A 14,124-nucleotide genomic window follows, 5' to 3' on the forward strand; every position below is an offset into this window, starting at 1 on the left:
TAGCTGTCCACAAACTACTCGTTGAGAGTCACCGATCGAAACTTTTGTTGAGTCTAAAGAGTGTAACTCAAGAGGGGTGCGAGAGAGTCCCCCCCCCCTCCTCTTGGCATACTCCCAACAGCCTTATCACACCGCTGCTCCTCCCCGGGCCCGCCAGAGGCCGGCGTATCGCCGCAAGCGTCATTCAAACGAGAGATAAGCGCTCGCCGCCAATGTGCACGCGTTTCGCACTGCGTAATTAACGGGCCTGCGGGGGTGAGGACATTGTCAGACGTCTGTCTCCGGGCTCGCAATCAGCTGGATTACCTGAGAGACGAGGCGGCGGTGGCGAAGAAAAGCAGAGCCGGTCTCCAGTCCGGCTTTTCGCCCGTTGCTGACCCTGCAACGAGTGCAGAGATTGAAATGTTACAAAATGAATGCTAGATTCTACCAAAGTGATGATGGCTTTAGAAAAAAAAATTTAATTTGCTATTTCAATCCCATTATTTTTATAAAAACAAAAAAATACTTTATTTAATTTTTGTTTTTGTTACTAATTATCTGGGAATATATTGAAATGTCTGTCTATGACAAGCTTTCATTAAAATACACAGAATAATCACAATTTTAATAAATATAATACTTTCTTTACTTCGATCTAGATATCATTTACTTCAATTGCCTTTAGCAAATTGACACTTGAAGCACATTGAGTGAGTTACCTGCCTGCTTTGCAAAGTGTAAATTCCTTCATGCACTTAGTAACACTTAGAGAAACACAAGTATCTCCCGCTAATGCACTGTTAGCATCATTAACTAGCCTTGATGAAGCTGAGGGTTGGTGTCAAAGCTGACAGAGCGCTAGTGGTATCTGCTGACTACGAGTTCTTATCGGGCCTCTAAGCGCTAGAGAGGGTGAGAAAAATCAAGCCACGGTCTCTGTCCAGCGTCTCCGTCACATCCTCGGACGTCAGCGTCTGGCCTGATAGTGATTGTCACGTACTTGAAATGTAAGCGTCGCTTGATTTATGACCCGTCATGGCGAAACGCTCATCAGGTTGCTAATTCTGAAGTGGGTACAAGAACGTCGATTACGGAGATGGCAAAAAAAACCTTCACCCGTCATTCCGAGCCAAAACGATTCTTGCGATCTAGAAGTGAACTTTTGCCCCGCTTCCTGATCTGAGCAAGCAGAGTTCTGATCCACTTCCTGCGCTCTCCAAAGGCCAGGATGAGGCACCACGGAGAAGAAAACCCACCGAGGAAGTGTCGTTTGAAGTGCGGCGTATCAGTTGTCATAAAAAAAACACTCGGTGTGTGTGTTTTAATAAAGAATCCATCAATAAGGTCTTTTATGGCGGGGGTCCTTCATCCCCTCATCTTGACTTCTTTCATTGCTTGTCTCATAGCGGCAGAATGATGAGCCTCGCCGACTCCAGCGCTCATAAATTTGATAAGACGTCTCCTCATTAATACGATAACGGAGTCGCCCCCTCCCATGCCTTAACGCTTTTATCTGGAATACGTACAAGCTGGGCCAGTAGGCCATCAAACTATTTTTCTTATATTGCATCTCATTAGCTCATCATCTTACATTTTCCCCAAAAATCTAGCACAGGATTTTACTGACCTCGAGGTGTCTTTAAGTAATTTTACAGAATCGGAAGGAGACAGAGGAGGGGAGTCCGCGTCGGCCATGTCTGACGAGCTGACACGTCTCGATAAAAGACCAAAGCTGGTTATTCTCAGTCACGCCGGGAGGATGCGTGAAGCTCAGGGAGGGAAGCCCACTCTGATTCTCTTCAGGAATTAAGAAAGTCGGTGACATGAAGGGGTTTGAAAAGGGCCATAAAAGAAATTTGAAAGTGGCGAGGAGGTACCCGCAGTTATTTTGCATTTCTTTACTTCTCAGCTAAAAGAACGTAAAATCTAAAACGCGGCGGTCAGCGTGTGCGAATCCCATCCGGCTCGCTCGCTTCCTCGTTCGCTTCGCATTTTATGTGGACTTGCGGTCTGGAGGTTTTGGGTTATTTCTGAAAGCGAACTGCGAGGAACAATCTAAAACATTTTAACGGGGCGTCCTTCAAAGGGACGTCAGCTCTCTGGTGAAGCTCATTAACAGACACCATCCAGATTGGACCCAAAGCCTTTGGCGTTTTACAGGCCTTTCCCCAAATGGGCTAAATCTTTATAAACATGGATGAGATATTTTGGGCCTGCAGGCATTCACACTCGACATCAATTGAAAGACGCAAGTACACATCACAGAACTTTGGACCGGCTTTGTGTTGAAAGAAAAAAACTGCAGAGTTAAGAAAGAAAATGTAAATGCAAAAAGAAGGTGCAAAGAGTAAAAATAAAATGGAAGGGGAAAAAGTTAAAAAAAAAAAAAAAAGGTGAGGAATGGAAATTATTTGATACTGCAAAACTTTTAACACACAATGGATCACAATTAAAGAGACACTCGTACTTTTTTTTTCCTTTTAAGTGTGCCATCTGAAATTGTCATTAAAACGTTTTGGACTCGAAAGTTCGCATGGTCATCATTTATGCTTTTTTGCCGCCCTCTTCTGCGTCTTCCCTTTCACAATCTCTCACACATCACTGGCTATTTGTAGAAAGTCTTTTTTCATCTGGCCTGTTTTGCGGTAACGCACGTAAAGCTCGTTAGCGCGCCGAGTGCCGCATGGCCTCCGCCGCGGCAAAGCATGTTTTTGAAATGTGAGAATCTGTGTTGTGCTGAGGTCGACTTCAGTTCTAGCAATAACGTGCATCACAAAGAAGAATAATAATAGTCATTTCAAGAGTAAACACAAAAGGCCATTTGAGGCCCCTCCCCCTATGATGTCATAAGAAGCCCCTCAGGTGCAAGTACCGCCCACTTGCCCCTTGTTGCACTTTTCAGCCGCTTCAATTTTCTTCTTTCACTCGACACATGTGGTGACGCGCACACACTCACCTCGTGCTGCTTTAAAGCGTCGCCTATCCAAACAGGAAGTTGGCCTCTGCCCCGGTTGCAGTTGAGGCTTCATGGGTGGAGATTTCATTAGTCGCGGCTAACAGGCTAATTATCCGCCTCGGCGCACCTGTAAAATTTTACTGAGTGTCAATCTTACGCTGGCGTGGACTTAGGTGTGTGTGTGTGTTTGTTTGCGGTAAGTAAAAAATATGAAGCAATTCTGGCTGTTTGCATGATAACTGAATCATGTTCGTAAAGCACCACAAGCTTTGGAAAAAAAAAAAAAAAAAAAATCGAAAAACACATCATCTATGAGTGCCCAAAAAAAAACAACAACTCCTCATCCTGCCACCCCCGCACACTCACCGGCGCCCCCTGCCTAGCGGCCCCTCTGTAGCCGTGTTGTGACTGTATCAGATGTGGGGGGGGAAGTAAAGCGGTGAACGGGTTGGGGGCGAGGAGGCCCAATGTGTGAATTTGTAATATGCTTATGCTAGAAATGCGGTTACGGGAGATGCGGGCGCCAAAACGCTGAGCAATACGCCCACGCGCTCGCCGAGAACCCTCCACACCTTTCAGCCTTGTGAAGGTGGAAGTCAATGTGAGGTTCTCTGGGGTTGAAGCGTTTAGCCTGGGTTGGTAGTGGAGAGTATTTGTCATATGTGCTTAGACATGATGACTACCTGTACCCCCCCCAAAAGGGTTTACTGTAAACAGGTCTCAACCCCCATGTGTGGGTGGTGGGTCCAGGTCTTGGAAGGTCATGTAGCAGCAGAGGAGCAAATGGTGTGGCTTCCCTCAACGCTAGGGCAAAGTTCAGAGGTTCAGCACTTGGTACCTACAGCACGGACACATAAAAGGCTGCTTTCTTTTTACGGCCACAAATGGCCAGTTTTTGGACGCAGTCCCCAAAATAACTTACAGATTGCAAAGGAATTAATTAATTCACCGCTTCGTGACCGATTGACCACTAAAACGGGATGCGGAGTTGAATAATGACAACTCCTGCTGTCACCTCACACGGGAGGGGAAAAAAAAAAAAGATTTTACAAGACAAGGCTAGCTTTCGTAAAAACGACTGGATCGTTTCAAAACTGTGGGATTCCAGTCCAGCCAGCGAATTGTCGACTGCAAGGTCCCGAGGCTTCAATAATTCCGCCTTGAAGCGAGTTCACTGCAAACTGCCGTCACCTTCGCTCGGGTTCCAACTCAGCTGAAAGTTCGCGAGGTTAAGAAAATAAAAAAAGACGTTTCATTGTTGCTTCGGTCGCAAAAGGCTTTTTCTTTTTTCCCCGGGCCCCCGCTTTGGAAGCCGCTCCCTCGCGCAGACGTGCTGACTGCGGTGATTTTGTGGGCGCAGTGGACCGTGGTGCACCCTTCACCACTCGGCAGGCGGGGTGTGCCGCTCAAGCGGAGACGCTGCGAAAGCCATCTCGTTGCACCTCGCTTCGGCCGAGGCCTGACGACTAGTTAAGCTGTGGCCGGCCGGGTGGCGCGTCAAATCAAATCTCATCTTTCTCATCTTTATCTTCAATAAAACTTCTTCAACGTGGCTGTGCAAATACATCACCTTGCTAAACATTCATTTAATAAATATCCAAACATCTTCGCACTACAACTCCACACAAAATTAGCACTTGACAACCGTGACGGAAATCCGTCGATTCGACACCGGCGATGATAAAATCAATTTCCATCTGGAACAAATGACTTTTATGAACGTGATCTCAATTGCACAGGATGTCCCCGACGCTTCACAGTATGAAGGTGCCGGTGTTGGCCGGTGGGGAGTGTTTACACACTTGCGCTACCTCCGCCGCCACACGTACATACCGTCACACATGCACACACACACACACACACACACACACACACACTGCTGGTGCACCTCCTGTCTCCCTCTGCTTCCACATCTAATATATCAAAGCATCCCAGTGTGGCTGCGGATCTCAGCGAGGGCTGCCTTGACTTCCTAGGCAGGAATATTCTTGATCTTGCACGCTCCAACACACACAACGCAAGGTGATGAAGGATGCCACCCCCAGCTGACTCACACACACTTTCCCTTACCCAAACACCTGCAATAACACCACAAACACACACACACGCAAAATGGCACAAGTGATGGCTTATGTTGAACCTGCTGCCTGCGTTAGTTGGGGCACTACCATCGAATTTAAGTTTCATTTTCATCCAACTTCAACTAGAGCGTAGCGTTATTTTGTTGGAAGACCACCATGGTGTCACGCAACAAAACAGAATTTTGTACAAGCAGTTTTCCTCAAAGTCCTTTCCAAATAGCTCTAAAAAAAAAATGCAATACGCTAATTGAACTTGATTATAAAACGTGAAGTAATGGAGGTCCAAATAGAAACGTCCCTTGTTGTACTATTATGTGTAATATGTCATGAGTAATTGCACTGGCCTATCTTTGCTGATAAAGCCTATCTGGTTCCACTTCCTAGTGAGCGTCAGGAGGAGGAAGAGGAGGAGAAGGAGGAGGAATAAAAAGATTAGAGTGGGGAAAACAGTGGAGCCATTCATTGAAAGGCTTCCTCTGGGAATGTTGGTGCTTTGTACCGACAAGAACTGTGTGAAGACGTGCGAGTCTGCGTGGGAGTCCGAGAAAAACCATCAGGGTCGAGCAGAAATCATCAGAATAAGGTGGCGGAATCCAATAGAGCGGAACATGGTGTATGTATTTGATCCATATGTAGATACATGTATAGAACTCACAACTCAGTGCGTGTGGTCTCATCCTCCCATCCTGTTTGGGGATGGTGGGGAGGGGCGGGGGGGGCTGCTTCCTTTGGCTCGGAACCCTCTGTTGTGACTACATTATAAGGCGCCCCCCCCCCGCCTCACCTAGGACACCCTCAGAAGATGCTGAAAGCATCTCTCAGGTTGAAATTATACAAGGCTGGCCAGCGAAAAGGTTCTATCAAAGTAAGCCGACATTTTTGGTGCTCAATTCCAATACTAGGTACCAAATTCATGGTCGGCCATTGGTGTTGAGTGATAATAATTTTGCAGGCTATATAAAAAAAAAAATGATGTGGCCCCGGGCCTTTGGTTTGACACCTGTGATCTAGTCGATTAGTTCTCCTTTAAGGAAAAATACTTGCACGGCAACGCACCCTGACAAAGTACACACGCACACACACACACACAAACACAAGCCAGTGAGGCAGAGAGTCACAGGGGGGAAACCTGGAATGAATTTCTCTGTGTTTACCCAAAATATACAGAACCCAGGCTGCCTCCGTCCCAGCCGAGCGCCGACAAATCCGCCAACCGCTTATCAAATTAAACCGCCATTAGTAGCGTAAACACACGAGCTGGCGCGTACGCTCACAAACACGACCGAGCGTCTCCAGCATGTTCACGCCAAATCCCTCCTTCCTTCCTGCTTGTAATTTTCAGAGTCTTTCGCAACTCGCTTTGGTTGTCCGTCAGCGCCATGTCCGGAAGTGTGCGGCGGATTATAGAGGTGAGAAAAACGACTCATACTTTATACGTGCGTGCAATTGTATCTTGCTTGATTAATATTTTGATGAAAACAAAAGAGAAAAATGCTACATGTCGGATGATTGCGTTTAAGAGCTAGTTTTGGCTCAACTTTTATGCTATCAAAACAACATCTCATAGCTTTGCTAACGTTTTACAACTGACTTACCAAAAATAATGCTACGTTATCCAATGATAACTGAAAATAAGAGTATTGCGGGGTTTTCTTTATTTTTATTTTAGATTAGACTATTTTTGAATGCCAGGATCTGGTGGTTTTTCGGCTTGCTCAAGACAACGCATTATCTTTTCACACGGTGATCATCCGCCGGAAAGAAAGGAACAAAGAGTTTTGAATATAAGGTACAGTAGCAACTTTTCGAACTTTATTACTTCCCACCAATGGTAGATTGGCTCCCTGAATGTCACACCTGACGACAAAACCCCGCCCCCCCCCCTTCTTTCTCTCCTCGCCACCCCCCAGCAAGCGTGGCATCCGGGCTAATTCCTTCCATGCGCGCTTGTTAATGCGCAGGATTCTGTCATAAAGCGGCGAGCGCAGGTAACAGTCTCATAAAAGTCAGGCAGCTGTCGGGGGGGATTTATCTCGTAACGGAGGCTAAGGTAAACTGCCACAGTAAGAGACGGCTGTTAAAAAAAAAAAAATATGGGACGATTCTTCCTTCCTTTTTCCTGTATGGCCCTGAGGGAGCGCCAGACTGGAGTGAATGGAATAGAGCATCAGCATAAAGCAGTCATCATGCAACCAGAACGACATGGCTGAACAAATCGCCTTTATGGCCCGTGTCCCACGTACGGAAAGTGGTTCAGGACGCTAAACTAATTAATTATATCTGGGGAAGAAAAAAAAAAAAAAAAAAGGGGCCACACAGGAGGGACAATCCCAAGACGCACTAGCAAATGGAGCTTTAAGAAAATCAAAAATGCTGCAGGCGTGAGACTTCTGCCATGCACAAAAGTAAGTTTGAGCGCAAATTTGAAAAAATAACGGCATTTTTGTGACGCCATTCCACTCCAGGCCTGTAGGTGGTGGCAAGGAGGTTGCTAAAAGTTTTTACAGGGATATTCTCGGTTTGCTTGAATTTTTAAATCGGATTGTCACTCGCTTACGCTAACAGAGGAATTAAATTATAGTAAATATTTGTATGAATTAAAAACAATCACGTTTGAGTGTCTAACTGCTATACACGCTGTCCCTCTCTGGAATTCCAGCCTAGGTCTCCTCTATTTTCTAATAAACCCAAGCGGGGGCCTTTTCCAGTTTTTACAGGAACAACGAGTCATGAAATGGTTGATTTCAGATGGCAGTGCGTGAACGTTTTCAGTTAACTTTATTGATCCGTGGCCTGCGCAAGAAACCTCGGCACGGGAGGATTCACACCTCCCGACATTTGGGAGAAACACCTTGAACGCCAGATGGCCGGGAGCCCGCGCTCCCCTACGGCGATAGCGACCTCTGCCATGGCCAAAAATAAGACTTAATGTGTATTCAATTGAGTTTGAAAGTAATATACTGTGTGATTCCATATAGAGTATATAAATATAACAAATCTTTTTTTTTTTTTCATCAGTTAGAAGGTCATCATTTTATTTTGCCACGAGGTGACTGGTAGAGAATGGAATGTGGCACATTTTCGTGTCTGGAAGCACATCCTAGTGTTCCTCATTATTTTGTTTAGATTTGCAACACTCAACTTCCCCCCTCAGGGATGAAAAAGCAACGAGGTCCTCCTCTTCCCACAACTGCCCCGGCGACCGTTCGGCTGTCAATCACTTCCACAACATAAGATGCCTGATGGCATCACACAGGTGTTGTCCCGTTCTTTTTTTTATATATATATATTTTTTCCCAGCCTGTCAAAACATTTTTGGGGTTCCATACATATGCGTGCAAAACTTGTCAATTAATATCATGTGTTTCTTTCCGCGCACTCACAAATTAGAGTTTGAAACCACCATAGCGCGCCATCATTACGCCAATAATAGTTCACATTAATCTCTGCGCTGACGACTATTAGCGCTGCACCGCAGAAACTCCCGGGGCAGAAAAAGCAGCCGTTCGATGCCGGACGGCACCTTTGCGAGGGACGCTTAAAGAGTGTCGCTGTACAAACTGCCTGATGGCCTACACATGCCCGCACGCACACAACCAGACTATGTTTAGCCAAGACTTATTAAAGCGTGTTTTTTCTGCTCATACATCAACTGATTTGGACCATAACGACCCGCTAGACAGTTTCGCTGCTAATTAAATGTAACATAAGATTGTTTGAGTAAAGCCAATTGGAGCGTTGGCATTATAAATCTTTGCTGTTTTCCTTTTACGCTGACGAGTACAAAAATGTCAACTATGGTTTGATTGTCCATTTGATCGCTAGTGTCATTGTGCCAAAAAAACGATTATCATGCTACTTAGCGGAATTTATTTTTACTTTGCCGTTGGAGTCGGCTGGCGCAAAAATTTCCGACTTATGGCACACAAAGACGCGGCCTTGTGGAACCACTTTTGCTCTAGTTTTCACCAAGCTTTGTGATTCGGCAGAGCGAATATTGGGGGGCGAGCCCTCGCGCGTCTGGACAGGAAATGGGCCGCTTTAAACTTTGACCCCAGTCCACTAGGCACCCTTTTTTGTGTGTGTCTTGGAACAGGTTCTTATGGGCTTGATGGACAGACAGATGGTTGTCATAGCGAGCAGTGCAGGTGCTCTGCCCCCAGGTGGAGACAGCGGGTGAAGTCACCCAAGGGGTGGGGGGGTGCAAAATTTGGAACGGGGGCTACAAACGGAGGGAAAAGGCCATCAGGTAACAGACTTTCTGAGGAGTGTCTACTTTGATGGGCTGGGATCGGTTCTTGGCGGGACAAAGCCATGAGTGTTGCTTGCTTCGCCGCTGGGCCGCAATAAAAGAAAATTGCCTCAGCGACCTTCCCGGAACACGAATATTGTTCCCTTGAAAACGGTTTATTCTCCTTTCAACATTTTCGGACCGGACCGCAAACGCCGAGCAGAGGGAGGAGGAGTGCGAGGGGAGCGGGAATGCGCCGTGTGTGTATGGAGCGCTCGAGCGGAGGGGGCCAGGGGTCAAAGCTGGGGACTCTCCCCTGAAGGCAAGTCGACTGCGAGCGGGTAATAATAAACGCTCGGCGTTTTGGATTTCTGGGCCGGCGAGTCTGCCTTCAGGAAGTTATTGCCGAAAGCTAAACAGCAATAGTTCAATTAAAACAATGAGAGCTATTTGTTTTTAATGTATTGTTTTGGTTTAAGCATGGAAAGTTGAAACCGCAAAAAAAAAAATCACCGCATCTAAAAATGTACAGTACAAGATAATGCATTAAAGCGTAACAAACAAGGGACTAGAGATAATTTGAAATAAATATAATTTGAAAAAAAAAAACTATAAATAAAAACATATTTATCCTGAAATGACCACTGAAAAATGATTGTTGCATGCCTGCTTTATACTAAAATCGATAACTTTGTTTGAGTACAGAAAACCCTATGAGATGGTAAATTATGTGAAGAATAACGACGACAAACAAATGAAGCAAGGCCTCGAGTAACACACTAACGCACGCACACACACACGCATAAACACACACAACTAGAGTTGGGCCCAGCCTAAATACGTCCATTCCAGACGTCTAATCCCAGGCTTCGCCGTGTTTGTTTTCGTGTTTACGGAAGAATGTCAGCCGTCCGAGGACACAGCACGGAGAAAGGTCAAACCGCGAGACCCCGGAAAGACTGGGCAAACATGATTAAATTCTAATTTGTTATAGAAGGGATGCCATTTGCGATTGCGCTGGTAATGCAGGCTTCCCTTGAGGCACGCACGTCACGGTATGATGAAACCTGCGCTAGTGACGCTAAAACAGGGTTGGCCACACACAATTAGAATTTTACGTTATCATGAGGTCTATAAAATATATATTGTTTTTAAATCCACCACTCATAATGACACTAACCTATACCCAACGGAATTTTCTTTTTAAGAGGGAACTAAAACGAAAGGACTGAAATAATGCAATTGCGCGATTGGGCATAGTTTGAAGCTTTGTTTTGAAAAGTGGGTTAACGCGGTATAATTGGCACACATCTCCACCCACAAGGATGTAAACATGGGAGGCCGAGATCTTCATCGCTGAGGATGGAGACAACAAAGCCCGGCGCTGAAAGGTTGTTAATCTGTGATGGATCTTTGGCCCCTCCGACACGGTGGTGATGGTGTCGGTCGGGAATGTTGCCGCCTGCATGAGGGGAACATGTGTTGCTGTGTGCGCTATGCGGTCCGTGCGCTCATTAGTGCGAGCTGCAGTGCAGACTAGCTCCAGTTACAGTAGTAAACACTACCTTTGAAGTTTTAGTGGAGGCCCGAACAGCCGAGCAGGCCCGAGGATGAAAAAAAAAAGAGTGACGAAAGACGGGGGAATTATCGGGGAAGAAGCAAAAGGACAATGGGGTCATGTGACCAAGAGGTTGTTAAAGCAAATGATGCACAACATCTGCACCTGACACCCCGGCCACCCCCCAAAAATTACTACATTCAGGTGTAGGCCTATTAGTATAGTACAGCATGAATACAATTATATGAAACTATTATATATTCTTACAGTGTCATTTGTGTAATTTTTCAATATTCACAGAAACGATCGTCGGAAAATACAGAGCATGACGGCGACGACAACACAGGTAACATTTTGAGATCTCAATCAATATTACACACAAAAATGCGTACTTACATTTCTCAGAAATTTGAAGTCATTTCATGAAAACCCGAACAATTTCTGGAAAAGATGGAATAACAGTGTATAAGTGAGTGAAGTGAGCCTACTTTTAAATATCACATTTAAATGTAAAAGCTACCAAAATAAAATAACATTTAAAACAATGACCTCCGTTGAGATGTTTACGATGCATTGTTATTTTAGACGTAGCTTAGCGCTAACACCTGCGTGCGTGTGTACATAAGTGCAAGTGTTATATGTATGTGCCATTAAAAAAACGCAGCCCTTTAAAATGGGTGCATGTGGGTCAGTGGGTGGGTGTCCACGTTGGCGAATCGGCAACGGGCGTTGCAATAAACAGATGTGGAGTCTTTATGAGGTTCTTACAACAGGTTCAGCTGTGCCCAGATGTTTATGCTCGTTCATGTATGGGCGTCTCAGAGAGAGAGAAATGCACAACATGGAAACCTCATATTATTGAAATATGGGGGAAAAAAGGTGTGTCAACGTGTGTGGGTAGAGCAATTATTAATGTCTCAAATTGTACCTTCATTGCATTTTTTATTTCCACTACAGTCTAAAACCAAAAAGATACGCAAGGCATTTTATGGTGCAAATCACAACAAAATAAAAGTTGACTTTTCTTCCTCCTTCGCCGTAACGTGCAGCGTAGAATGACTTGCGGACACACTGACGCCGCGCGGGTTTTTAGCACCTTCGCTCGTAAATTTGTGGAAAAACAAAAGAACCTGAGTCAAACTAAAGGATTTACAGTGTGGGAGGAGGGGGGGGGGGGAGGGGGCTGGAGATTTTAGACAATATGAAAATAAAAAGACGCAATAAAGCTGCGCTGGGCTTGATTGTGGTCGTCACAGGGATGTGGCGGCGCTCCAACATGGCCGACTTTATTGCTACATCTGAAAAAGCAAGCAGGCGAGAGAGCGCGGCGGGGACGGACGTCAACAGATTCAGAGACCATTAGAGGCAAATCTTTTTCCCGACGTGGCCACGATCTCCAGCGGGTGGCGGTGGCTGAGGGGGGGGCCGCGGCCCCTTCTTAGGCCAACTTCCAAGCAGGGCTCAGTTTACCGAGCTTTTTATCGACACCTTTTTTCTTCTTCTTTGGCTTTACATAAATCCTTACGTCACATGGCAGACCTGACTATTAAAGTGACTTTTATAAATATCTGGAGGAAAGTAGGAATTTGTGCTTTAAAAGGGTAAAACAGAGTCAAACACACAAATAGTTTAGCGCCATTTGCATTCACCGCAACACAATAAGCTACTAGCGACATTTCCGTCTGGTAGCAGAATCATTTTGCAAGACATCCGCATTTACAGTGCACCCGGAAAGTATTCAAGGTGTAAATGACATTTCCTTTAAATAACCGTCTCACTATCTCAAAATTTTATGAGCTGACCTCAATGACCCTTGAATTAGATTGCTTCCATGACAAATGAAATGAAGTCATTTTCTCTGCGCTCATATAAAAGTTGTATGTTTTACTATATTTTGTCCCGATCATAAAACTGATCCCTTAAGTTCGATGACTGTCCAATAGTATCAAACTGGAAATAAAAGTGAAGCGCCCATCACAAAATGTCTCACAATTTAATCGATCAAATGTTTTTAAATTCAAACGATATTTTGCATGCTGACAATTCTACTGTGCTTAAAAATCTGGCGGTTTATGTCCCACTGTACTTCTAGTTTGTGAAAAACAGTTTTGCGGGTATCTTGGCCCTTTTTGGACGGTGCCGCACACCAGAGGTTTGGGTTTCACGGATCATGGCAGGGGAGCGTTGAAACTAGAGACTATGACAACAAACACAGCCTCCGTATTTTTAGGTTGCCAGGAGAAAATCCACTTTTCACAGTTTGATGCGCGGGTGTAGCCAAACAAACTGCGGCCTTCAAAAAACAGGACTGGCGTCCGCAACTGGGATGGGATTACAGATACAGTCATGCATGCATACATACACACGAAAACGAGTTCTTCTATGTTTACATTTACACTAGTATACAAATGAATGCTTTTCTTTACAAAGTTGAAAAAAGTGCACTCAATCAGAATATTTTATGTGCAAGAACGGAGCCTATAAAGTAACTAATTAAGACAATGAAGACAAGCTAGGCGCATACTACAATGATAAATTTGACATACAAATTTTAGGCCACAAATTATGATTGCAATTTAAGACGAGCAACATGAATATTTTAGTACACCATTTATGTTGCGTTGTCGCCACCTATCGTCTAAAAGAGGACACTGCATAACCACTCTACAAACTATATAATTGAAAATTTGGATACAACACAATAATTTATGCAGAACTTATTGTATTGAGTGCCGCACATATAATACGCGGATACTTTTCACATTCCGTAGCTATAGTTTCCAAAATACGGGTAATATTTCAACAGGATAGTGTTAGCTTACTTTTAGAGGGGAAAAACATTTTTCGACGATATGACACAACAAAGTTGTTCAACCACATAATTTACCTTCGTAAAAGACACTTTAAGTGAACTAAATGGAGCAATTTAGTTCATATTTAAGTTTACTGTGAGCGTTGTCGTTTACCTGATGCCGCTTGACGTCCATCTTGGAACTACGTCATCAACAACAATGATGCTAGCCAATAAAAATATGCTAATAAAAGAGGAAATGGAACTTACTGCAATATCGGAATGTGATACTCTGGGCTGGCGGCTGAATAAAATTCAGCTAAAAGAAAAACAAGAATAAGGATATTGCCAACATTGTCAATATTAAGCAACTCACCTGTACATGCAGTCATCCATGAGAGCATCACTTGTTTATTCCTGTAAAATATGTTTTAATTGCCTGCAGCATAAATAATGTTTTTTTTTGAAGGCCAAAATTTGAACCAAAATGAGATAATTTCCCAATCTGTCACAGTTGTGAAATTA

The 14,124-nt window shown here is 44.5% G+C and overlaps 1 protein-coding gene across 3 annotated transcripts in view; it reads right to left on the reverse strand.

The window, feature by feature from the left end:
- Nucleotides 1–13,809, reverse strand: part of LOC147042425 (hormonally up-regulated neu tumor-associated kinase homolog A) — a 40,110-nt gene extending 26,301 nt beyond the window's left edge. For 2 of the 3 annotated variants that reach the window (XM_085938137.1, XM_085938135.1), the window contains exons 1-4: nucleotides 13,775–13,807; nucleotides 11,205–11,249; nucleotides 2,939–3,065; nucleotides 307–379 (exon numbers count right to left, since the gene is read on the reverse strand). The gene's annotated coding sequence lies outside the window, so the exon portion shown is untranslated. Of the gene's footprint in view, nucleotides 1–306; nucleotides 380–2,938; nucleotides 3,066–11,204; nucleotides 11,250–13,774 lie in introns of all 3 variants that reach the window. The other variant, XM_085938136.1, reaches the window with a different exon arrangement.
- Between the last annotated feature and the right edge of the window lie 315 nt (nucleotides 13,810–14,124).

The sequence above is a fragment of the Syngnathus leptorhynchus genome, chromosome 18, assembly GCF_054491065.1.
Source record: "Syngnathus leptorhynchus isolate UIUO chromosome 18, UIUO_Slep, whole genome shotgun sequence".
In the NCBI taxonomy this organism is placed as follows: Eukaryota; Metazoa; Chordata; class Actinopteri; order Syngnathiformes; family Syngnathidae; genus Syngnathus; species Syngnathus leptorhynchus.